At 47.6% G+C, this 18,999-nt stretch overlaps 1 pseudogene across 1 annotated transcript in view; it reads left to right on the top strand.

Annotated features, from left to right (window-relative positions):
• The window catches only part of LOC311339051 (membrane-associated guanylate kinase, WW and PDZ domain-containing protein 3-like), a 133,465-nt pseudogene that overhangs the window by 58,730 nt on the left and 55,736 nt on the right, over nt 1–18,999 (top strand). Inside the window, exon 2 of the transcript in view lies at nt 15,185–15,301. The product of the transcript in view is annotated as a membrane-associated guanylate kinase, WW and PDZ domain-containing protein 3-like (transcript). The remainder of the gene's footprint in view (nt 1–15,184; nt 15,302–18,999) is intronic.

Below are 18,999 nucleotides of genomic sequence, written 5' to 3'. Positions count from 1 at the left end.
CGGGTTCTATGGCTTCCTGGGGAAAGAAAAGTAAAAAAACAGAGAGAATAAAAATACAAACTTTATTTGCGGGTGTTTGGGCTGTTTGAGGTAACAGGAGCAGTCTGGGAGCAGTGATGGATGAGACAGTGTGTATAGCTGCTATTTTAGTATTATTTATTTGTATATTAACCAACACTGACTGGCGATGTTGATGGGTTTTTCTGTTGGCACAGCAGAATGGTCTGTGGTGGTCTGACGGTGAATACATTTGTAGCATGGCTAACAGCTATGTTCAGCTCTCTTTGATCAGTCTCCCTGGTTAGCGTTGCTCCTGTTCTAGCACTGGCTGTTCCTTATTAATGTTTCATAAAGGTTGGAAACCCTACAGCTAATGTGTACAACATATGCATCCATCACATCCCATTGCCCGACTGCAAGCCTTGCTCATTAATCCACACAAATTATGGTTTTACACGAGAGCCCCTAAAAAAACAACGAAAAACTGAGGGTAAAAACGCAGCGGAAAAAGGTGTGCGTGTGTGTGTTTGTGCACTACATGTGTGTGTGCATATGTGTGAGTCTGTACCATGCATGTAGGTTCCTAGGTACCATGTGTGTGCAGTTTATGCATGTGTGTATGTGTTTGCATACACACACGTACACACATGTGCCCTTTGTCCCATATGCTTTTTTTTTTTCGTTTTTGTGTGTGTGTGATTTGCGTGTGCATGGTCGGTGTGTCGTGATGTTTCAACAGAATCCACTCTCCTGAGATGCCCTGCCAGCCCCCAGGATGCTATTTGCTCGCTGGACAGTGTAATGTATTGGGGACGTTGTTGGGGGACGTTGGGAGGCGGGGGGTGGGGGGGGGGGGGAAGATGGCAAATGGCATTTCAGCAGCAGAGCTAACAATGGCTTCTACCATCCAGCCATCACTTCTGATGAAAGGAAAGAGAAGGGCATTAGCCTCCAGAGAAAGAGTTAGACGAGATGTCGACAACACACGCACACACACATATACACGTGTGCACACACACACACACACACACACACACACACACATACACACACATACACATACACAAGTACAGACACGTGTACTGACATGCTTCGTTTCACAGAGAGTGGCATGTGAGCCAGACCACCTGACAATGTGGTTAATAGCAATGATGCTAAAGAGATGTTGCTTCTCCCTCATGGACACAGATACGCACACACATACGTACACATGCGCTCCCTCATTTCTTCCCCATTTTCTTTGCCTCTTTCTCTCTCTCTCTGTACGGTCAGGCAAGGCTGCCCTTGTCTCCAAAAACTAAACAAAAACGGAAAACAAAAATGGAGGCTTCTCAGATTCCATCGCCGCGGCAACGGTTCCGCTGGTCGGTTGGTGTGCTCACGGTTGATAATATGAACGTCAGTTACGCATTACGCACGGAGAGGAACTGACAAAGTTTGAGAGAGAGACAGCATGAGAGGGAGAGAGAGAGAGAGAGAGAGAGAGAGAGAGAGAGAAAGAGAGAGAGAGAGACAGCATGAGAGAGAGGGAAAGATAGGGCAAGGGGAACTAACCTCGGAAGTTAAGTGACTGTAAATGTTAGGGTCAGGAAGAGAGTCAACACAGAAAGAACATTTCTGAAAGGTCCATATTAGCATGTCCTCTGTCCCCGCAACTTAACGCCGATGGCTGGCCAATCAGCAACCGAGCCCAGCGTCTCAGACCTCGGCAGCTATCTCGGCATCAGCATGACTCCGCAGTTTACGTCTTTCTTCAAACCAGGAAGTTGATGAGCTGTGAACTTGTGACGCGTCAGGTGGTAAACAGCCTTTGGCACCAAATAAAAAGAAAAGGATCATATTTGCACCCATGGCAGCTTTCTGGCAGCAGTGAACAGACTTCCATCTTAGGACCCCTGTGCCAGACAGATGTTGTCTTGCATGTGTTTCGATTACTTAAACTTAGCTTTTCTTCAGAGTGTGTGTGTGTGTGTCTGTTTGTGTGTATGCGTATGTGTGTGTGTGTGTGTGTGTGCCCCCCCCGTTCTCAATAATTGAGTACATCCGGCCGCTTTCTCCTCCGCACGGATACATGACTTCACTTTTACCCAGACACAATTTGACAACAGGCCGGGGATTGGACAGAGCACCCAAACCTGCCAACACCACGGCCCATTTGAGTCACACTTGCTGGGGTCAGATGTGTGTTTTTTTGGTTTTTTTTTTGGGGGGGGGGGTTCATATTTTTACCGCCAAAAAGTGTGAGCAGCAATTCTGGGCCAAATAAGTAACAGTGAGTGAGCATGGCAGAGAGAGGATGTACTCTGTGTGTGTGTGTGTGTGTGTGTGTGTGTGTGTGTGTGTGTGTGTGTGTGTGTGTGTGTGTGTGTGTTGTCTCCATCTGTCTTATTATGTTCAGACATCATTAATGATGGAACCAAGCCCTGAATTAGAGAGCGAGAGAGAGTATGGGACACAGAGAGAGAGAGCGAGACAAAGAGACAGATTTAAATTGTGAGATGAGGGGAAGAGGAATTGAGATTGAGGCCAGGCTGTGACGGCGGTGTACCGAGAGACAATGTGTAATATAACAAGGGTCTGCAAATTACATCAACAGGAAAAACAACTGAGTCACCGCACCAAAAAAGCCACTCTCCAGACCTGACCTTCGGACGACCTTCGTGGCTGGTTCTTGCTCTTCTTCATGATCCAGATCACTTGGTGAGGCCGGACCGATACAGGCCATGCTCTCAGGTGGTTCTCCAGCACAGGAGCCCTAGAGATCATGTCGCAGCGAGGCAGAGAGTGATAGTTATTTTCTGATGGAATATGGACATCTCGAGAGCATTGCATCAAACCTCCGCCAAAGCTTCACTGACTTTCTGTTGTTGGACTGAGAGGAGTGTGTGAAAAAAACCCTGTTGAGTGTTGGAACCCCTCAGCCCATCCCAGGCACTGTTGAGGCTCGTACAATCTCCAACACCTCAGAGGGTGTCTCGGGGCTTACCAAGAGGCTTAGGGAGCAGTGGGGTCTTGCCAGTTGTGGTCGGATTTGCTGAAAAGGTGGTTTTGGTGTCTCAGTCTTTGTCTTACTCTTAATCATTCGTTGCACTCTCACTCTCTCTGTCTCTTTGCCCTCTCTCGTCTTTTCACAACACCACCCCCCCACCCTCTCTCTCTCTCTCTCTCTCTCTCTCTCTCTCTCTCTCTCTCTCTCTCTCTCTCTCTCTCTCTGTCTTCCTTGGGTCTCTCTGCCTTCATGTTGTCACTGTGTGCACCTTGGCTGTAGAGGGCTGAAGTTAATTCCCATTCTTGTTTCTGCTGAGTATAGAGAACCCCACCCCCCACCACCACCACATCCTCACGTCCACACCCACCACCACCTTTACCACCTTGGTGGAGGTCATCCCTCCATCTATCTCCTAAGTGATGCAGTAGAGAGAGTGGGTGTGTGATGTATGTGTGAGCCAACATGCATGTGTGTGTGTGTGTGTGTGTGTGTCTGTGTGTGTGTGTGTGATTGTGTGTACATGTATGATTGTGTGTGAACGTGGTTACTTGCATGCATTTGTGTGTATGTGTTTGTTGTGTGTACGTATGCATGTGTGAGCATGCATGCATGTGTGTTGTTCGCGTCATGCATTTATGTATGGATGTGTGTGTGTGTGTGTGTGTGTGTGTGTGTGTGTGTCTCTCTGTCTGTGAGCGTGCATGTGCGTGTGAGAGCATATGGTTGGTTATCTTGAATAACACGGCAGCTGTCTGCACTTTGCAGGGTGTTCCTGTGTCATACATGACCAGACCGGGGACAGTTGGAACATGTGTCACCCTTGTTTCCAGGGGTAAAAGTGTTTATCTGCTTTACCTGTATGTATCTGGCAGCACTAGCAAGCTCGGCGGCTATCTGATAAATGCTCAAGCTAACATTTCAGATAGATGCCTGCGAGTTACCCAAAATAAAGTTGACTTAAAAAGAGGAATAATCCCTGTTAAATATAAAATATTATAAAAATGTTTCTCCCCAAAAAATCTATTAATGTAATCCACCAGATTATCTACAGTAATCGTTTGTAAGTATGATCTCATTACATTCAGGTCAGTTCAAATCACGGGAATACAAGATAAAGGTAGTGGACTATTACATTTTTTTTGTAATGTTCAAGATTTACGATAATACTGGGATAATCTGTGCTCGACAAAAAATCTATCCTGGCAGCTAATCTCCAACTTCCTCACTCAGGCAAGCACACACACACAGACACACACACACACACACACCCACACACACACACAGATACACACACACACACACACACACACACACACACACATTCACAGAAAACAAACAAAGATGACCACACGCACTCGTTGACAAATACCCCTGAATCCTTTGATGGGGTGAAGTTCCCCGATAAAAAAACAAAATCTAATCGCCTCGGTGGATTTAATTACGATTTCGGGTCCTTTCTGTGGTTATTTTTTCCCCTTTCTTTATTCCGCTTCCCTTTCCGGTAATATCCTGTTTAAGCTGATTACAGCCCAGCTCACCAGCAGCCCTGGCAGGGGACGTTTCAGGAGATACGAGGGACGGGAGAAAGAGAGGGTTTTGGTGTGCTTGTCTGTGCCTGTGTGTGTGTGTGAGAGAGAGAGAGTGTGTATGAGAGAGAGAGATCCCTGGATGGATGCATGAAAATATGGATGGATATGGTTAGATGGATGGTGGATGGAATGATGACTGGATGGATGGACTATAGATGGATGGACTATAGATGGATGGACTATAGATGGATGGTTCTATAGATGGATGGACTATAGATGGATGGTGCTATAGACAGACGGTACTATAGACGGTATCTGTTTATCTGATAAACTGTTTATCGGTACTGTAAATTATGTTCTCTGTTCCTTTTCAAGGAAATGCTCTATCATACCAACTAGCTGTCTTTTCCACTGACTTGACCAGTGTCCTTTCAATGGCCAGCAGAGCTAGGCTGCTTAAACAGCCCTGGCCCATTGTGTTACGGGTGTAGGACTTTAGCCACTTTAAACAGGAGAAGCTCCTTTCTACACCTGCAGATGTAGCTCTAATTGTTGCCACTAATGAAACCAGTTTGTAAAGCTGAGGCATTGCACTGTCCAATTCTGTGTCTTTAAGGAACACCAAGAAATCACACAGCTTTCCCCTATCACCCTGCAAGTCCTGATCTGAATACAGGACTTGAAGTTCAGACCTCAGGCTCCCTGAATCAGTGATGACCAACTACCAAAACGATATTAAACTTGAACAAGGAAATGTGGGAATTATGTTAAACTGAAGCAAGGAATTGTGTGAATAAGTGTAAAAAATGTACAATGAAAATTGTCTAGCAATTTCGCCAAGCAAATATCAAGAAATAGGTTGCAGTTCGTCTTTCGACTCGCTTGCAAAATCTGCGATGGGACTGAGGAATGAAGAGAGCTCCGGCGACTTTTTATAGTTCAAAATCGCTGTCAATCATACAGCAACTCAGTCTTTCGCAGACCCTCCAATCATCACGCAGAAGCCCAGCGTCCAGGCCAGCCCACTCCTCCATTCACCCCCAGAGACGCTGAGCGTCCGTGGGAGGGACATAATCGCAATAGCATTGTCCAATGACTGTCCAATGACCAATGATTCGCTACGGGAATGTATGAGAAGGAAATCTAGTCAGTCGACCTGCGATAAGCAGCTGATTCTGAACGAACTCGTCTTCGAGATGGACGTGTTCTAATGCATTTTTAGTCAATGAAATTTTAACACAACAGTATATATTTGACCATTTCATTTTTGAAATTTTAGGGGAAGCTGAGCTTCCCTTGCAGTCTTAGAGAAATCGCCACTGATATGGACGGTACTATAGATGGATGGTACTATAGATTGTACTATAGACGGTACTATAGATGGATGGTACTATAGACGGTACTATAGATGGATGGTACTATAGACGGTACTATAGATGGATGGTACTATAGATTGTACTATAGACGGTACTATAGATGGATGGTACTATAGACGGTACTATAGATGGATGGTACTATAGACGGTACTATAGATGGATGGTACTATAGATTGTACTATAGACGGTACTATAGATGGATGGTACTATAGACGGTACTATAGATGGATGGTACTATAGATTGTACTATAGACGGTACTATAGATGGATGGTACTATAGACGGTACTATAGATGGATGGTACTATAGATTGTACTATAGACGGTACTATAGATGGATGGTACTATAGATTGTACTATAGACGGTACTATAGATGGATGGTACTATAGACGGTACTATAGATGGATGGTACTATAGATTGTACTATAGACGGTACTATAGATGGATGGTACTATAGACGGTACTATAGATGGATGGTACTATTAATATAGATGGACGGTACTATAAATGGACGGTTGGATGGATGTTAAACTACCTGTTCCTCTCTCCATGGCTCAATAGTAGTAGCCAGATGCTGGAACTTCACTATCAAACAGCTGGAGGCACAGCCAGCTCCTGCCAAACAGCTCCCGTCGCATGATCACTATGGTGATGGAGATGTGCTCGACCCAACGTGACCCCTTATGTAACCGCCGGTACGGATATTCATCTGGCTGTTGTTGTTTAAATGAGTGTGTGCAATGTTTTTTAAGCCTCCTGTCTCGAAACAAACTCCCCTCCCTCCCCTCTCCCTCTCTCTCTCCCTCCCTCCCGCCCGCCTCACCCTCCCTCCCCTCCCTCTCCTCTCCCTCTCCCTCTCTCCCTCCCCGCCCTCTCCTTTCCCTCTCTCCCTCCCCTCCCGCCCCACCCTCTCCTCTCCCTCTCTCCCTCTCTCCCTCCCTCCCTCCCTCCCTCCCTCCCCTCCCTCCCCCTCCCTCTCCTCTCCCTCCCTCCCTCCCCTCTCTCATCCCTCCCCTGGAAAGAGTCACTCAGATGCCCCATGACCCCATCGAGCCGAGAGAGACGGAAATGGAGGGACGTGGTGGGAGACTGGGGGAGAGGGGTGAGAGTGACCTAGGGAGAGGAGAGGTAGGGAGTAGTAATGAGGGAATGAGTGACACAGGGAGAGAGATGAATGGATAAAGAGAGTCTGAGAGAGATGAATAGAGAGAGAGTAGAAACGAGGGAGCCTGAAAGAGAGAGGGATAGGCAGAGGAAGATGAACTGTAAGGGAGGACAGACCGTGTGTGTGTGTGCTGTGTGTGTGTGTGTGTTTGTGTTTGAGCCTGCATGCATGTGAGTGTGTGTGGTGTGTGTGTGTGTGTGTGTGTGTGTGTGTGTGAGAGCATACATGGATTTGTGTGTGTGTGTGTGTTGTGTTTGTGTTTGCATGCTTGTGTGAGCTGCATGTATGTGAGTGTGTGTGTGTGTGTTTGTGTGTGAGCCCTCAGCCTACATGGATTTGTATGTGTTATGTGTGCGGGTGTGTGTGTGTCTCTGTGTTTGTGCTATGTGTGTGTGTCTCTGTGTTTGTGCTATGTGTGTGTGGTGTGTGTGTTTGTGCTATGTGTGTGTGGTGTGTGTGTTGTGCTATGTGTGTGTGTGGTGTGTGTGTGTGTGTAGTGTGTGTTCAGAGGCAGTTTCACACACAGGTGCTCAGAGGAGACATGGCCTTGAAAAGAACCTGAAAACAAACACGTCGCGAGGTGTGTGTGTGTGTGTGTGTGTGTGTGTGTGTGTGTGTGTGTGTGAGAGAAAGTGGAGGTAGGTGGCTTGTCATGTTACCAGAGTGATTGAGAGTGTTTCCACAGAGCTGTGTGCTGGGCGACTGAGGCCCTGAGGGCCCAGTCTGACCGGGGGGCCGTCTGGGATGACAAACCGACATCAGTAAATCACATGACGCACTCCATGAGGGCGTGGCTTCGATGAGGTCGGCTTTGTGTGAGTGTGTGTGTGTGCGTGCATTTTGCGCGTGCATGTTTGTGCGTGTGTGCATGTGTGCGCGCATGTGTGTGTGTGCGTGTCAGCGTGTGTTGAACGTGCGGAAAGGGGCAGGGCATAGAGAGGAGGAGGAGGAGGAGGAGAGAGGATAGGAGGGCTGGATTCTGTGCGATAAGCTGCTGTGGAAAAGCCTCTGGGTACAATTAGAGTTAAGACCGGGCTGGGCCAGATGGAGGGCTGAGTGTGATGAAGACATGAGAGACGGCGATGTTAGAACAGGAAACGAGAGGCAGACAATCACCTGCTAGTGTGGTCTGCTACCTGCCCGGCGAGACGCATAGAGATAACGCTGACGGCATCTCTCTCTCTCTCTGGCGGAAAACCTGAAATTATTCGGAGGTTACGGAACGTATATTCATATGTTTGTGGGAGAGGGTGTTGGTGGGTGTTTTGTGGGTTTACTGTAGTTTCTTTTTACTCGCTGTTTTGTTTATGAACACAGACCTTCTTTGTATTTTCTTGTTAAAGTGATGGCCTACCCTTTGGGAGGGAGGGAGGGAGGGAGGGAGTAATGAAGGGGGGGGTTGGGGAAGACGTTTCTTTTTAGTTACATGGTGAGCACCTTGCATTATGGCACTCTATTTAGTTGCTTTCATTTTCAACTCCCTGTTGGAGAGCACTCTGCCCTTCTCATACACTGACGCGGCACTCTCTACACCTCTCTTTCTCTCAGTCTCTGTCTTTCTCACTCTCTCTCTCTCTGTCTCTCTCTGTCTCTTTCTCTCTCTGTCTCTTTCTCTGAGTCTATCTCTCTTTGTCGCTCTCTGTCTCTTTCTCTGAGTCTCTCTCTCTGTCTCTCTCTCTCGTTCCAGCGGTCGCTCGGTCTCGCGTCAAGTCCCTCTAGTCGAGTCTGTTCAAGTCAAAGATACAAAAATCCATTACCAGAGCAGTTTAAAAATTAAACCCTTGAATCTGGTCGATAGCTCAACCTCCCTCCATCTCCTTCCCCCTCCGGTGCAGAACAACAATAATCTGGGGGGCCGGGGGAGCGTTCCAGACACAACAGCATGGTGCTCTCTCCTGGAGAAGCGTTAATTATGTGACGAGGTATAGATAGAACAGAGTTAATGACTTCCCGGGGATCCCCAGCCGTCCTGGGAGGACTGTGGCACAACCATGTGACTGGCAGCTCTGCTCACACTTCTCAACGGTGGATAAATGAGTGCAATTAGTTGGTTTCATTAGTTAAAAATAATGCATCTGCATAAAACCGTACCCCATTCAGATATATAGGTTTTGTATTATTACGTGAAAAAACTAGAAAACATACATTCAACTTAAAAAACGTAGTGGCATTATTCAAAATGAAGGATATAAGGTTATAAGACCGGAAAAAACTCATACTATGAGGTTTTCTCCTCTGTGTTGGACCTGTGTTGGGATGTAACACGTCTGATGTAATGATGAAATATTTTAAGACTCAAGCTCCCTAACGCTGCTGATTTCTCAGATTTGATCCTGAGAAATCTGACAGGAAGTAGATGTACTGGCACCAGGGTGCTGGCTACCTCTGCATCCTCTCTTCACTGAGGTGGTAGCATAGCTTAGCTTGGATGTCAGCCAGACTGACACATGATCCTTCATGACCCACCTACGCCCTGCTCCCCTTCCCCTTCCTCATACCTGGTCCCTCTGAGCTCCTGCTGCTGGGGGTGGAGCGAGGGGTGAGAGAGGGAGGGAGGGAGAGGAGAGAGGGAGGGAGGGAGAGGAGAGAGGGAGGGAGGGAGAGGAGAGAGGGGAGAGGGAGCGAAGGAGATGAGAGGGAGATGAGGGAGGGAAGGAGATGAGAGGAGAGATGGAGGAAGGAGATGAGAGGAGGGAGGGAGGGAGGGAGGGAAGGAAGGAGATGAGAGAAGATGGAGGAAGGGAAGGAGAGAGGAGGGAGGGAGGGAAGGCGATGAGAGGAGAGATGGAGGGAGGGAAGGAGATGAGAGGAGAGATGGAGGGAGGGAAGGAGATGAGAGGAGAGATCGAGGGAGGGAATGAGATGAGAGAAGAGATGGAGAGGGAGGGAAGGAAATGAGAGGAGAAATTGAGGGAGGGAAGGAGATGAGAGGAGCGAGGGAGGGAGGGAAGGAGAAGAGCGGAGAGGGAGGGAAAGAAGGAGGGAGAAGCGAAACATGTCAGTGGAAAGCTAGGGAGGGACTCCCCCGGACACAAGGTAATAAAGCATCATATTACTGGAAGATTCCCCCAGCCTTGTCGCTCTCCTTCCACCCTACCCCTCCCCCTTTTCAACTACAGACAGATTAAGAGGCGAGGAAGGGAGACAGGGAGGAGGGAAGGGATGAGAGGGAAGGAGAGGAGGTGACATCATGGAGGGAAGAATTGAGAAGAGGAGAGGAGATGAATGGAGGAGACGAGATGAAGGGAGGAGAGCAGAAGAGAGAAGAGAAGAAGGGAGTTGAGGAAAGGGGGGTGCAGTGATGGGAGATGAGAGGAGGGGAGGACTGAGTTTAATTGAAAGGGATTCGTCCTTTCTTTATGTCTTCCTGACATTCGCCTGATCATACAACACACATGGTGCTCACAGCTGGGTGTTGATCCCAATCAATTACTTTGATCACAGTACTAAAGAAGTGTAGTAACGGGAAGACCTCCCTCTGTGTGGATCAGCCGAGTAACAGAGACACAGCTGATATTTAACGAGAATGTGCCACACTGAACAAACCAGGCAAATAAACCCAGAGACAAAAGGGGTGATAATGAGAGATAGATGAAGGAAACAGACAGAGGGAGAGAGAGAGACACAGAGGATGGGAGAGAGAGAAGTAAGGATGGGAGAGAGAAGAATGATAAAGAGAGAGAGAGAGAGAGAGAGAGAAGAAGAAGAAGGAGAATGAGAGAGTGGATGACACAGAGAGAGGAGAACGAGACTAAAGCGAGAGTGTGGATGAGGATAAAGAGACAAAACAAGGGCAAACACGAGCCCAGTCAGTGTGCGGGTTCGTGGTACCTCTGCCCGCTCGCAGCGCCGCCAGGTCAGGCTGTGTCCGTCCGGCCGCGGCCGTCACGTCGACCCGTGCGCGGGGCTGACGGTGAGCAACGGGGGGGGGGGGGGGCCGTGCAGCGGTCCGCAGGAGGACAATGAGGTGTGTGTTAACGGTCATGTCTCATCTATAGACCTGGCGAACGCAGCTCTGCTGTCGGTGTGACGCTCCGGCTCACGGCTCCTGACAGCCCCCCCGGACGCATCAAATACCAGCTTGTACTGTAAAGGTTGTGTGTGTGTGTGTGTGTGGGGGGGGGGTTTGCATGTGTGTATTTGTTTGTGTGTGTGTGTGTGTGTAATTAAAAATTAGCAGCAGCCTAATTCACACCTGGAAGCGAAAAATGATCTTGAAATGTGTGTGTGTGCACGTGTGTGCATGTGTTTTTCTGTGCCTTCTTATTCTTTATTTGAAAATAAGGCAGAAGGCAAGTGGGTCCTTCGTCCTACGACTGTGATAAACAGACCCATTTCCATAGGCAGCACATAAACACCATTGCTTCATCCAAATGCAGTGCTCCCCCAGGGCCTTTTCGACTGGTATTTATTCTTTGCACCATTTGTGTGTTCTTTATTGTTACTCTTCGTTTCGCAGATTGTCCCGTCAAGAGCTGCTGTCCACACATTTTAAACCTGCACCATTTCACTTTTCTTCTGCAGCTATTTCTTAAAACAAAAATAAAAAAACAACTCTCTACTAACCAAAAAAAACATTGAAACAAGAAAGTTTATCAAGAATATACAGTGGCAATCCACAGGTCAATCCATCCAGGGAATTAAGCGTTGTGACGATGATACAGAAATGATCCAGCTTTAACTGTAGTACGCACTCCAGCCAGAAGGGGCCGCTGATGAGACAACTTACACAGTGCAGGTTTAATGTTCGCAGCTCAACCACGCAAATCCAATTTGCGTTCCCCTCGTCGTGGCAGTGAAGACTTCTGGGTCTGATGGAAACTCATTTTGAGGCTGTGGATATAGGTTCATCCAGACCTCCCATCACACCCTGTGTGTGCCAGCAGTCCCTCACACAACCATATGGAGTCCATTGTAATGAACCGGCTCGGTTCACACTAATCACAGGGTGTGTGTGCGTGTGTGCGTGCATGTGTGCATGTGTGTGTGTGTGTTGGACCAGCTGGGATGCAGGCCGTTTTTTTTACTGAGTGAGAGGAGAGGCAACCTCTTTTCTGCCAAAACAGTTTCTAGCAGTGGCAGCCTGAACAACACCACACACACACACACACACACACACACACACACACACACAAATACACAGACACAAATAGACAGACACAAATAGACACACACACACACACACACACACACACACACACACAATGTCAAGTGATAACAAGGTCCATTGACCAGGCCATGTGTGTGTTAATAATGCATTCATTTTCCCAGGTCTGTTTTGATGTAGTGTAGCGAGGACCTACTTACTACTGTTCATGGTTCTGGTTCATGTTAGAAATGTGTTTTCGTTTGCACAGTGGTGCACTGTAGTCAAGTGTTCCTGGGTTTGATTCCCCATGTCCACAACCTCACGCCTCCTATAGCAACATGCCTAACACATACCTGCTCCTTACTGGCATGAAGCTATTTCCTAACCTACTTCCTCACGTAGTCATGGTTTAGTCCTGGTCCCTGTCCGATGCTTTGGATAAAAGCATTTGCTTGTGTTTGTTTTCCCGAAACAGTCGGATACACAAACGGTAAAAGAAATGGTCTCAATGGACTACATTTTAATGGACTAGGGTATTAAAAGCAAATTAAAGTGGAATAAAAGGGCACCGGGAACCGATCCATAGGAGGAAATACCACACAACTGCTGCTCGTACAGCCGCCGTGCTCTGAGACGCCAGGGCTGAGCTACCTAGGAAGCCATCATCCAGAGTAGATTTGCGTTGCCCCCACATCATTTTATATGGAAAAAATACCTGAATATCAATAGGCATCATGGTCAATAAACAGCTTCATCAATACCATAAGGTTATATTACTGAGGAGCTGGTGTTTCCACTGTATGAAGAGGGCATGGTTTAGGAGAATTACAAATGTGCACTGTCCTGAATGACCTTCGTCCTCTCTGTCTCTCTCTCTCTCTCTCTCTCTCTCTCTCTCTCTTTCTCTCATCATCCTGCTCTATCCTCCCTATTTTGATCTCTCTGATCTCTTTTTTTCTCTCTCGTCCTCTTTATCTCTCCTTCCTCCTCACCTCTCTAGCTCTCTCTCTCTCTCTCTCTCTCTCTCTCTCTCTCTCTCTCTCTCTGTCTCTCTGTCTCTCTCTCTCTCTCTCTCTCTCTTTCTGTCATAGTCTCTCTCTGTATCTCTCTCCCCGGCTCATTATAATGCTATTGATGGGTGGTTAGGGTAAGGGCCCGCCTCTCAGGCGCTGCATGCAGTAGTGGATCTGCGTCGGCGGATGGGGAGAAGGATTGATCTCCATCCCTCCTGCTGATGCTGCCGTTTGGTATTCAGGGGCCCGCACTCGGGGGCCACTTCGAGCGGAGGCTAGCATCTTCGGGGAGAGAGAGGGGGAGAGCGACCGTCGTTGGTGGAGATGGTGAGGGAGGGTGTGGGTGAGTGTACATGAAACAGTGGGGGAGAGGGCTAGAGAGTATGTGAAAGAGATGGTGAGAGAGAGAAAGGGAGAGGGGGACCAGAGAGTATATGAGGGAGGCGAGCATGAAGGGGATAGAGGTTGAGCGAGTGTGCGAGAGAGTGTGGATCAACAGAGAGAGTGGGTGAGAGTGTATGATATTGAATGGGGGAGAGAGGACGAAAGAGAGAGGTTGAGAGACAGCTGGAGAGAGAGAGAGAGGGTGAGGGATTGAACAGGAGCGTGAGGAGTGAGAGTACACGAGGCGCGGTGGAACAAAGAGGGCGAGATTGTGAGATACAATGTGAGAGGGATTGTGAAAAGGCGAAGCGTCACGAGGTGCGATTGAGAGGGGGAGGGGGCGAGAGAGAGCGAGCGAGAGAGAGAGAGAGAGAACGATCGAGGCCACTGCGACGTGAAGCTTTTTGATCGCCCTCTCCGCCTCTCTTCTGTGCGCACGAGGAGCCGAGGGCAGAAGCGCGGCGCCTCCGTGACTTATCGTGTTCTTTAAAAGGAGAGAGCTCTTCCACGCCGTCGCCGTGCACCGACTCAGAAACTCAGAAATTTCCCCCGCTCCGAAAACTTGACGTAAGCTTTGAGAGCAAAGGGGACAACTTTTCCCTTTGTCTTCATCTTTATATATATATATATTTTTTTTTTTTTTAACATCCTGCTGCGGTTTGCTGGGGCTGCAGGAAAAGTCAGCTGAAGAAGTTTTATCGTTTGAAAGAGTTTTCTTGCCTTGTTATTTTAATGCTATGGGACACATGAGGGGGAAAACACAGACAGTAAAAAGCATATGCAATAGTGAACTCAGCACTCCAGACCACAATATCAGCAAAGTCACAATACCTTATTTCGGTTCAGTGAATACAAGCTCTTATTTCCCACCATGTCTATGTTTGTAGACCAAGAATATCACCTTTGCATGTGCCTAACTCTTTCAAACAATAAAACTTCTTCAGCTGACTTTTCCTGCAGCCCCATTTGTCCATCATTTGCATTGCTTCGATAAGGAGTGTAGCGACCTGGATCTTAAACATTTCTCTAAGTTTCAGTTTCCTTTCTGTCGTCCACAGAACACCTCTTCTGATCAATAAAGTATTCCATCTTAGCGTTTTCTTTATGCAGGTGAAAATTGGATTTGCAGATGAATATATTGCTGAATTTTTTTTTTTGTTGTTTCATTTATTTTTGCAGATTTTAAGATTTGTTTCTGAAATGTTCCTGTCTGATCTGGAAAACTAATAACAAGCATATTGATTGTGCAAAATAAACAAACATAATCATAAACATATGGTGTTCTTAGAATCTGTGACTAACAGACCATACTATCACACTCACACACACATACAAGCCAATGAAACAAAAACAAATGCAATCCCAATACTTTGACAACTTATATTATTGCCGGCTGTTCATCGCCTAATCGTGTGTTTGCCAGTTTGAATCCACACTCTGTAGCAGTGTGGCAACATTTAGAGACAGTATGGCTGACTTGATAAGTCATTCCAACTCTTATTATAATATAAATATAAGATAATAATATATCATTATAATATAAGTATAAGAGTAAGTATTTTTCCATATAAACAAAAAGCTAATTGGTAGTTGTGTGTATACTGACCCTGGCGTGTGTGTGTTTGTGTGTTTATCTCCAGGTAAGGTACTGAACACAGACCTGCGTCACTACCTCAGCCTGCAGTTCCAGAAGGGCTCAGTGGACCACAAGCTGCAGCAGATCATCCGGGACAACCTGTACCTGCGCACCATCCCCTGTGAGTCTCACTGCAGCCCTCCCTCACACCGCACTCTTCTACTTCTTCTTCTTTACATTATTATTACATTCCAATTATTCATTTTTTCACTTAAAAAAGGACAAAAACTATTTCTTAGGAAGAATTATTCCTTTTCAAAATCATCGAGCTGATATTGCTTTTTCATTCCGTTGCAAAATGAGATGTGAATATTATTTTGGCTTTATTTCTTTATAAAAAATTCTGTGCAGGATATTCCTAGTGCTTTAGGGTGGGGTGACTGCCAGCTTAACCGAGGTTCTGGGTTCAACGCCCCAACGTCTTACAGAAGGCACCTTGAGCAAGATGCCCTGACCCGTATTTGCTCCTTAATGATACGGGTCGGGACTCACTGCCAGCTACTGTGTAAGCTAATCAAATCCTCTGCTAAATAAATAAATAGTGAATCAGCTGATAGACAAATGAGTGGACCCTGTGGGGCGAAGACTACAGTGAACACGGTATGAAACTGCTTTAAGGAATTATGTTAATGGAGATGTGTTAAAGAGTCTTCATGTTGCTGCTGGCATACAGGCACAGCTGAGGAAAGAAAATTGACTTTTCTCTGTAATTCAACACACACACAACACACACACTCACATACTCCCAGCAACAGACTCACACACAGGCATGCACACACACACACACACCCACACCCACACACACACACACACACACACACACACACATCACACAACACACACACACACACACACACACTACACACACAAAAAACGCATACACACACACACACACACACACACATATACACACACACACACACACACACACACACACACACACACACACCATATACACGTATTTACACACATTATCCCCTTACACTTCTATCACCATAGCAACACTATGAGTCAAAAGATGGGGTTGCTTTATGAAATAACCCTCATAATGACTAATGAATAATTAACTACTGCCACCTATCCATTTCTTCTTATGCCTCTCACTCTTGCTATTATTAATACCATATATTAGTATTACCATTGCCTTAAGTTACTATTTAAGATGACTATAACTATTTCTAGTACTGAACTCCTAGGTTTACTAATACTAGTACTGTACTAGTATTATTCCAACAATCAACTATTAATATATATCCTGTTATTTTTATGCTCTGATACATTTGATCCTGTTTTGTGACAAGAATTGTTCTTGTTACCACTTTTTGCTAACATTTTTTACCACTGTTGTGGTTTTCCTAATGATGGTGATGGTGACTGGGTTGTGGACAGAGCGTAGCTGGGAACAGCATAGCACACTGTAATCCCTGAGGCCGTGACACTTGAGGTAGAGCGAGGTCACAGTCAACAGCGTCTCTGCTCTCTCTCTCTCTCTCTCCTGGGAGGGGCTGGTTGCTGCACGGTGAAGGGATTTCTTGTTGCTAAGTTGCTTACCTTTCATGTATATTTGATTTATCCTGTCCTTTCTCAGTGGGGGGCTGTGTATATATAGGCTGCTGGTGCACACTTTCGGCTCTTTTGCCCTTTTGATTTAAACTCTCTCTCTGTCTCCCTTACTCTCTCTCTCTCTCTCTCTCTCTCGCTCTCTCTCTCTCGCTTGCTCTCTCTCACTCTCTCCCTCTCTCCCTCTCTCTCTCTCTCTCTCTCTCTCTCTCTCTCTCTCTCTCTCTCGATCTCTCTCTCTCTCTCTCTCTCTCTGTCTCTCTCTCTCTCTCTCTCTCTCCTACTGTCTCTCAGTGTGTCTCCACTCTTGTTCTACCGTTCTCTTTCCAAAACCTGCAAAAGGTCAGCATGCTTTCCCCTGCACTGTTGACTTAATATGTGTGTGCGTGTCTGTGTGAGTGTGTGTCTGTATCTGTGTGTGTGTATGTGTGTGTGTGTGTGTGTGTGTGGGGGGGTATTATTGACGGTACTGTCTAGCAGAGAACATCCAAAAAGTAAAAAAGTAAACTTGACTGACCTCTGACCTCACAGTCACTCCCGACCAGATCACGATCAAGCCTGATTGGCTCTCTACTCCTCCCTCACCTCCCTCCCCCATTCCCCTCTCTACTCCTCCCTCACCTCCCTCCCCCATTCCCCTCTCTACTCCTCCCTCACCTCCCTCCCCCATTCCCCTCTCTACTCCTCCCTCACCTCCCTCCCCCATTCCCCTCTCTACTTCTCCCTCACCTCCCTCCCCCATTCCCCCTCTACCTCTCCCTCTCCTACCCCATGCCTCTCTCTACCTCTCCCTCATCTACATTAACATTTACAGTAAGGGCATTTAGCAGACGCTTTTATCCAAAGCGACTTACAATAAGTACATTTGTCATAAGAAGTGAAACAATATATCGCTGTTGGTACAGTCTCTGCCTCTCCCTCACCTCCCTCCCCCACCTCTCCCTTATCTTTCTCCCACATTCCCCTCCTCTCTCTACCCCTCCCTTACCTTCCTCCCCCATTCCCCCTCTCCCTCTCTATCACCTCACTCCCCTATTCCCATTCCCCCTCTCCCTCTCCCTCACCTCACTCCCCCATTCCCCCTCTCCCTCACCTCACTCCCCTATTCCCCCTCTACCTTGCCCTCACCTCACTCCCCTATTCCCCCTCTCCCTCTCTATCACCTCACTCCCCCATTCCCCCTCTCCCTCTCCCTCTCTATCACCTCACTCCCCTATTCCCCCTCTCCCTCTCTATCACCTCACTCCCCCATTCCCCCTCTCCCTCTCCCTCTCTATCACCTCACTCCCCCATTCCCCCTCTCCCTCACCTCACTCCCCCATTCCTCTCTCTACCTCTCACCTCTCTCCCCCGTTCCCCTCCACTCTCTACCTCTCCCTTGTCTCCCTCCCCCGTTCCCCTCCACTCTCTGCCTCTCCCTTGTCTCCCTCCCCCGTTCCCCTCCACTCTCTACCTCTCCCTTGTCTCCCTCCCCCGTTCCCCTCCCCTCTCTGCCTGTGTCGCTGGATGCCAGCTAGCGGGACGGCCACCTATTGAGACGGCGGCCCTACACAAGGCTTTCTAACAGCTGGGTCGGCCGTCCTGTGACTGGGATCAATGGGAACCGAGCGCTTGTCTCTCCCATTTTGCGCTGAGCGCTTTCCTCTGCCTTGAGCCCCTCGAGTGCCCTGGGTCGGGGTTTGGTTGAGTTTTGTTGGTTGTTTTCTCCACCAAGCGCCCCGACGTCATTGAAGGCTATGCAGTAGTTCTTCTGTGGTTGCCTGTCCACAGTAAATAAGCTCTGCTGTTTACTAGGCTCCAGCTGATGAGCAGCCCCACAGCCGGCTCGGGTTGGCCGCGCGATCGGGGGCCTCACTTCGCTCCGTGGTCTCCCAGGGCTCTCTGTGGGCGTGTGTGTAGTAGGGCATGGAGTCAGGGATGGTTGAGGTTTCTCCCAGCAGACTTCCTGCAACCATTCATCACCCACTGTCTGGCCGGTGCGTGATCAACTCCCTCATCTCTTGAATTACCGCCCTAATGAGCTGAACACTGGGTCTGGGCTTCTGATGGCACCTCCATCATTTTCCCGCTCTTCCTGTCCTCCTCTTCCTCCTCTCTCCCTCTTTCTCCGGGTCTCTTCCTTTTTGTCTCCATATTTATTTATATATTGCTCTCCCTCTCTTCTCTTTGTCTCTGTTTCTCTCTCTCTCTCTCTCTCTTTCTCTTTCTCTCTCTCTCTTTCTCTCTCTCTCTGTGTGCATGCGTGCGTGGTTTGACCAG

The sequence above is a fragment of the Micromesistius poutassou genome, assembly GCF_964030765.1.
Source record: "Micromesistius poutassou genome assembly, chromosome: 2".
Lineage (NCBI taxonomy): Eukaryota > Metazoa > Chordata > Actinopteri > Gadiformes > Gadidae > Micromesistius > Micromesistius poutassou.
The sequence above is the reverse complement of the archived record's forward strand: the minus strand, read 5'-3'. Positions and strand labels throughout refer to the sequence as shown.